Genomic DNA, 7,691 nt, shown 5'->3' on the forward strand with positions numbered 1-7,691 from the left:
CCCACTCCTCATTGTTACCAGAACTGATTGCAGCTTTTCGTCTTTCTTTGGCTTCCCATTTGTTATAAACTGATTTGTTTTGTTTGTTTTTTCTCACTCTACATCATCATTACAGCTTGCTACCTTTTGCTTTTGGCTTCCTTAGCTTTTAGAAAAAATGTTTCCACGGTTTGTAATAGCGATGCATTGTCTGTCGTCAGAATGTGGCCTTCCCACTGTGCACTGGGTGATGTCCCTTTATGCCGGCGGAAATCAGCTTTAGGTGGGTGGTTGGTGGGCGCTCTGTTGCAGTTTGCTCCTTGTTTTTTATCAAACACCTATCATCCTCATCTCTTCCTCTTCTTTGCTTTGTGTGTTACTTTCTAGTAATTCTTCTAATGTTTCTGCTCTTTTATGAACCCATTTTTGTTGCAAGTGCTGTAAAATTTGTAGTTAATCTAAAAACAAATGTTTTAAAGTCGGCTATCTTTGGGTTTTATCTCTGCTTTCACTTAGAAAAGAGGAAGCAATTTATTTTTCATCACTCTCCGTAATATTATGTTGGTGAAACTTTACACTCACTCTGGGGAACAGGGGTCTTTTTTTTAGCATCTTCCAGGAAGCTGAGAATGTTTTCTGATTGTTCAAGGGTCTGATGGCGTAGTAATTGTTGGAAAGTGCACAGAGCGTGCTGAAGTGCATGGACATGCATTATATAAATGCAATAATTATTATTATTTGTATTATTATTATTATTTTATTTCACTTTTTTAAGATGGACTTGGCTTCTTCTGAACTTGGTTTTCATTTTGTGACCGATGTAGTTGGTTGTTCACTTGCTTGAAATGATTGGGATTTTCTACAGGGACTTTTGTCAATTGACGGCTGGTGCCCTGCTGGGTTGTTTTTCTCAAATTGGACTCATTTGATTTTTACTTGATTATTATGATAAGGATTTTTATAGACACTGTTGTAAGCTGAGGGCTAGCACCCTGATTAGGTATAGATATGGACTAAGCCTGTTTTCCACTAGACCCTTTCATCTATATAATGAGAAGGAGGGGAAGGGGAGGGTGGGTGGGTGGGTGGGTGGGACAGCCAACAGATGGGTAAACTTATCAAAACCTGTTGGGAGTTAATTTTGGTTGTTGTTGGGGGGTTTTTGGGGGGAGGGGCTTAGCACTGGTTTTATTACAAGACATTTTGAAAGTTATTTTCGAACAGTGGGTTCAAAAACGTTTATACATTTATTATGCGCACACACATGAATATATAGGAAGGAAGATGTTTTTGTCATCATGGGGAAGGGAACCTATCTGGTGACTCGCTAGGTGGGTCGAGTAGGTAGGTGTGTGTGTGTGTGTGTGTGTTCATTAACTCTTTCAGGCACATGTATTTCATCACTAAAATGTTATATATATCAACTGATGCTGCGGGTTTCTATATAGACATATATTCAGGGAGAGTTGGCTTCAACCCTCTTGACAGTAGCATACTCATTATATGCACTATAAAAATAGACGCTTGCCTCACACCGATCGCCCAACTCGCAGCCTTGGAAACAAATACTACTTCCCTCCCTTCTGATCCTGACTTCCTTAATATGCTCAAAAGGAGAGATATTGTCGGTGGGTGTGGAATGAAAGAAGGTGTAAGGGTCGGTCCGACTTTCTTGATAGGTTCAAAAGAAGTGATGTCATCCGTACGTTTGGAATGAAAGAAGGTGTAAGGGTCGGTCTGACTTTTTTGATATGTTCGAAAGAAGTGATGTCATCCGTACATTTGGAATGAAGGAAGGTGTAAGGGTCGGTTTGACTTTCTTGATATGTTCAAAAGAAGTGATGTCATCCGTGCGTTTGGAAAGAAAGAAGGTGTAAGGGTCGGTCTGACTTTCTTGATATGTTCAAAAGAAGTGATGTCATCCGTACATTTGGAATGAAAGAAGGTGTAAGGGTCGGTCTGACTTTCTTGATATGTTCAAAAGAAGTGATGTCATCCGTACATTTGGAATGAAAGAAGGTGTAAGGGTCGGTTTGACTTTCTTGATATGTTCAAAAGAAGTGATGTCATCTGTACGTTTGGAATGAAAGAAGGTGTAAGGGTCGGTCTGACTATCTTGGCACGCATGAAACAAACATAGAGCATAATTACAGCAGTATTATTGATGTAGATTCCTCTTGATACATATCTGCACATATGAGTGTTATGAGATAGACATAAGCACAGATTCACACAAGCACTTAGGTAGACAAAGTAGAAAATTAGACAGAGTCCATATATTGCGTGTTGTGAGATGTTTGTATTAAGGCGCATTGAGACCAGAGACCCATGTCCGTCCATTCGTCCTTTCGTGTAGTGGACGGTAGCTGACAGCGGACCTTGTGTTCATACCACACCACGTGTTTCTTCATTAAAGTGCTTTTTTTTTCATTTTGGGCAAATTGAGGTCACATCACATGACTAGTCTATTTTTGTATGTTGTGGGGAATTGCGGAAATACTTATCAAATTCTATTATTATGTTTGGTATGTTTTCACTTCAAATTCAGCCAGAAGTACAAATATTATGATATCAGGTTTATCCATTTCAACAAAAAATGTGTTCAAAAACATTAGCTTGGCTGAACTTGACGGAACTGTAAAGTCAACTAGGCAGACTCCATCCCATTAATTTTCCTCTACAGTAGGACACTTGGCTTCAACCGGGACACTAGCTGGTGAGATAGGAGAATTAAATTAATCCATGGGTGATCCTTGGTCTGAATGCGCAGTCATCCTTTGGGAATCTCATTTTGTAACCCATCAAAAATTTGGCGACCATCGTTGTGTATTTGTTTGTTTGTGTTGTTTCTGCACATGGTTCTCTGGTTTTGAAATTCAGAAATGTACCTGAGGAATGGGGAGGGGGGGAGAAATCTTGCCACTGCTATGTTTGAAATGTCACCATCGCAATAATTGTATTTCTGAGATGTTATATTGATAATGTTGATGATAATAATTGCATTTCTATAGCACATATCCACCGCACTCCACAGCATGCTGTATGCGCTTCACAACTTTTGATGTTGATGAGGTGGAATGTATTTGTAGTAGATCACTTTTAGCTGGGTGTTGAAGAAAGATGAAATTTATACTTATATGTTGCGTTGGCAGCCTAATGGACCCGTAATCATGATCGAGGTTGCGGGTTCGAGGGTTCGAGCCTCAGCTCAGTCCGACGTTGTGTCCTTGGGAAAGCACTTTATAAACGAATGTTCTATTTGGCTCGGTCCTTTCGGAGATGGATGTTATAAACTCAGAGGTCCTGCCTCTTAGATAACCTGATAGTGTTGAGAGGGGCGTTAAACTTATACCTTTTCTCCATTTGTACTGCTATGTATGCTCGATTGTGTTGGCAAGATATCTTTGTTTTCTGTTTTGCATTAGATCACTTTTAGGTGAGTGTTGAAGAAAGATGTTGTTGTTGTTATCGATCCAGCAACAGCTGGGCTCTCGCCCTTCTGTCCAATGCCATGTAGATTGAAGAAAGATAAGCTGAGGCCGTAAGCTTTTGTGTCTTTCTCTCCCTGTTGAGAGAAACATCAGGAAAGATCCCCCAGTCCTTGCTCCAGGTGTTTTATGCACACGATCCAGATGCCCTTACTGCCATAGCCTCCCCGTGCCCCCCCCCCCCCCCCCCCCCCAAATGTCGGCCGGGACACCTCGGTCATTGATTGTGTCTTATAAAGAGTGTATTCAGTGATACTAAAATCATAAACTGTGGGTTTATTTAGGGTGTATTCACTGACTCATCAGTGATCAACTGTGTGTTTAGAAGGAGTGTGTTTACTGACACTTCAGTCTTCGACTGTGTCTTCATAAGGAGTATATTCAGTGACTTTTTAGTCTTAGGCTTCAACTGTGTATTCACTGTAACCTCAGTGTTTGACTGTGTCTTCATAAGAAGTATATTCAGTGACACTTTAGTCTTAGGCTTCGACTGTGTGTTTATCAGGAGTGCATTCACTGTAACCTCAGTGTTCTACTGTGTGTTTGTAAGGAGCGTATTCAGTGACCGTTCAGTTTTTGACTGTGTGTTTATCAGGAGTGCTTTCACTGTAACCTCAATGTTCTACTATGTGTTTATAAGGAGCATATTCAGTGACCGTTCAGCTTTCGACTGTGTGTTTATCAGGAGCGTATTCGGTGACCGTTCAGTTTTTGACTGTGTACTTATTAGGAGCGTATTCAGTGACCGTTCAGTTTTTGACTGTGTGTTTATCAGGAGTGTATTCACCAATACTTCAGTCTTTGACTGTGTCTTTGTTTGCAGTATATTCAGTAGCGCCTCAGTCATTGACTGTGTGTTTATAAGGGGTGTATTCAGTGACACTTTAGTCTTCGACCGTGTCTTTATTTGCTGTGTATTCTGTGACTTCAATCATCGACTGTGAACTCCTTTCCCCTCGTGTTCCTCTCCCTAGACATAGCCAAGCTGGGTACTTGCCTGTTGTGTCAGTCATTTCAAATGCTACGTTTCCAAATTTTACCCGCTTTCTTTTTTTTTTTTTTGCACTTTTGCACAAATCCCAAGTTTTTTTAAAAACTTGTATGACTTTTAATCCTGCTTCAGTGATATGCCGTCACTTTCTTCTATCCGGAAATCTAAGCACATTCGATATTGTCCAAGACAGCAGCGTGTTGTCGAGGAGGAAAGAGATTGTTTTAGACTGAGGGACGTCTTGGGAAGCGTTATTAGATCTATGATGTTTGTAGAAACGTAAGAGGGGTTGGGGGGTGCCAGAAGTGGTTGGTTGTACGGGTGACTGTCTTGAATAGGTAGCTGGTGGTAGGGAAGGTTTGACTGTATATTTAACACTGGCACCCCTTGATTGAATGGTGAATTGCTTCTCCATTTTTTTAAGTCACTGTACAGGATGCTGTGCGGGATAATTCATTGTACATTTGTACATACAACATCATCACCTCGCTAGGGTTATAGGCGGTGCCCATCGGAGGATCGATTCGGTTTGGTTCAGTTGGGATTTTGACGGCTTCAGTGCACACTATAAATAGACCCCTGGCCAAATCAATCGCCAGAAATGGCAGCCTTGAAAACAAACGCGTCTGTTATGAAGGTCGTCATCAGTTCTGTTCGGTTTGTGCCATGATGGTACCATAGCTTCTGCCCCTCCCATGAAGAAAAATCTGGCTAGCCTCCAACGACCAAACCGACAGAACGGAGTCTATCTGAACGGAACGGAACCGAATTGATGACGCCGATGGGTACGGCTTATCTGACCTGCTGCTGTTGAGTCCTGTTCCTTATAATGGGATCACTGTATGCGTCTGCTTGTCGCCATTTCTGTGGTTTTGAGAACTGAGAATTGTCCACTACAAGCAATGTTGTCGTCCACCTCCAATTATGCATAATGTACAATTCTTTTTCATCTTCTTTGTGTTCTTCATTTTCTTCTTTTTCTTTATCTTCTTTATCTTTTTCATCTTCTTTTATCTTTTTCATCTTCTTGTTTATCTTTTTCGTCTTCTTCATCTTCTTTTTCTTCTTTATTTCTTCATCTTCTTCATCTTCTTCTTTATCTTCTTTTTCTTCTTCATTTTCTTTATCGTCATCTTCTTTATCTTCTTCATCCTCTTTATCTTCTTCTCATCTTTTTCATCTTCTTCGTCTTCTTTTTCTCCTCGATCGCATCCTACTCTAAGACCGGTATCTATCATACATTTGGCCGTCCTATCAAGATATCCTCCGCGATGGCGAGTACAGCTGCCCCTATCATATTGATGAGGGTTGACCACGAGTTTCTTGTCGTTAATGTGCAATTGATGAGAGTGAATTTCCTGATATGACCGGGGTTTGTTCTTTTTAAATTCACTTTTAATATTGAAAATGAGCTCTGCGTCTTTTTCACACTTCTCCCCTCGTGCAATTCCTCACCACCGTTATATATGACCTCACCCGTAGAGTGAGCGTGTTTTTGACTGTTACATTTCACACAGTGCGTAGTTCCTTCAAGTGTTCTGTGTGTGTTACACACTGAATGTGCATATTTATCCCTGTTACATTTTACACAGTGTGTAGTGTGTGTGTGTGTTACACACTGAATGTGCATATTTTATCCTGTTACATTTTACCCAGTGTGTAGTGTGTGTGTGTGTTACACACTGAATGTGCATATTTAACCCTGTTACATTTTACACGGTGTGCTGTGTCTGTGTTCTGACACAATGAATGTGCATATTTTACCCTGTTATGATACACACAGTGCGTAGTTTGTATGTTCTACCTGCTATGTTACACACACAATGTAGCATGTAAATATTCTACCTGTAACACGCAACACGCGCATCATATTCTGCCTGTTGGGCTACACACACAATGTAGCGTGTAAATATTCTACCTGTAACACACAACACGTTCGTCATATCCCGCCTGTTACGGTACACACTGAATGAGTCTCTACTCCTCCTGTTATGTTACGCGCAGTGTGGAGTGTGCATATGTTCAACCCGTTACGGTTCACAAAGTGTGCCGTGTTCATATTCCATCTGTTACGATGCACGCAGTGCGTAGCGTTCATATTCTGCCTGTTGCACAGACAATTTGCATATATAATCCGCCTGTTACTACGTCGATACTCTGAATATTTGAGCAGTTAGTTTAGAATGTATCCAGTAAATCATTGCACCAACTAACAGTAACACTTTCCCCCAATTTTGCACTGTATATATTTAATGAAATGTGAGAATGTCTCAGAATGCACCGCTGCTCTTATCTTGACACATCCTTCCACTGGGACAAAAATCACACACACAGGTCCCGTCACTAGATCTTGATCTCAATCATCAGAGCGAATAGACATCTCATGGCTCCGCACTCGCTGAATTACTTTTACGTTATCTTTTTTTGTGCTGTTGTTGGTATTTTTGCGGTCTTTTTTTTTTCTTTCTGCGAGTGGTTAGAGCTTTCTACCACCACCACTGATAGTTTCTACTTATTTCTCGCTCGCCCTCTGTCGTTTCTGTCTGTCTGTATGTTTGTCTGTCCGTCTTTTTCTCCTGCACCAGATAGATGAGCATTATCGTGTCGTCTGTCTCCGTTTGTTTCTGTCTGTTTTTCTTTCTGTTTGTCTGTCCATCTTTTCCCCCGCTCTAGATGAGTGCTATCATGTCGATGTGTCTTCTTTCTTCCTTCATACATACAGACAAACAAACAGACAAACAGACAGACAGACAAACAGACAAAGGTGTTCTAAAACTAACTGGGTTACGTAGCGCTGCCTAGTATTGTGCAATTATTGGACGCTGACTTTCGATGTTTCTGCTATCGCTTTTTGTTTTCATTTTGTGTCTGTACAGTTTTTGTTATGGAGATACCACCAACTTTTGACTGGACGGAGTGAAAGTGAAATATCTTATGGAAGTTGGTGTGACAAATTACTCTGTGATAATGTGATGTACAAATTTAAGATATCGACAAAGGCTGCTCTGTGTCATGCCATTGTTTTAAGATAAAAGAAGAAGGCTGTTCTGTGTCATGCGATTGTCTAAGATAAAATTAGAAGGCTGTTCTGTGTCATGCCATTGTTTAAGATGAAATAAGAAGGCTGTTCTGTGTCATGCCATTGTTTAAGATAAAATAAGAAGGCTGTTCTGTGTCATGCCATGGTTTAAGATAAAATAAGAAGGCTGTTCTGTGTCATGCCATTGTTTAAG

The sequence above is a fragment of the Aplysia californica genome, unplaced genomic scaffold (assembly GCF_000002075.1).
Source record: "Aplysia californica isolate F4 #8 unplaced genomic scaffold, AplCal3.0 scaffold00034, whole genome shotgun sequence".
In the NCBI taxonomy this organism is placed as follows: Eukaryota; Metazoa; Mollusca; class Gastropoda; order Aplysiida; family Aplysiidae; genus Aplysia; species Aplysia californica.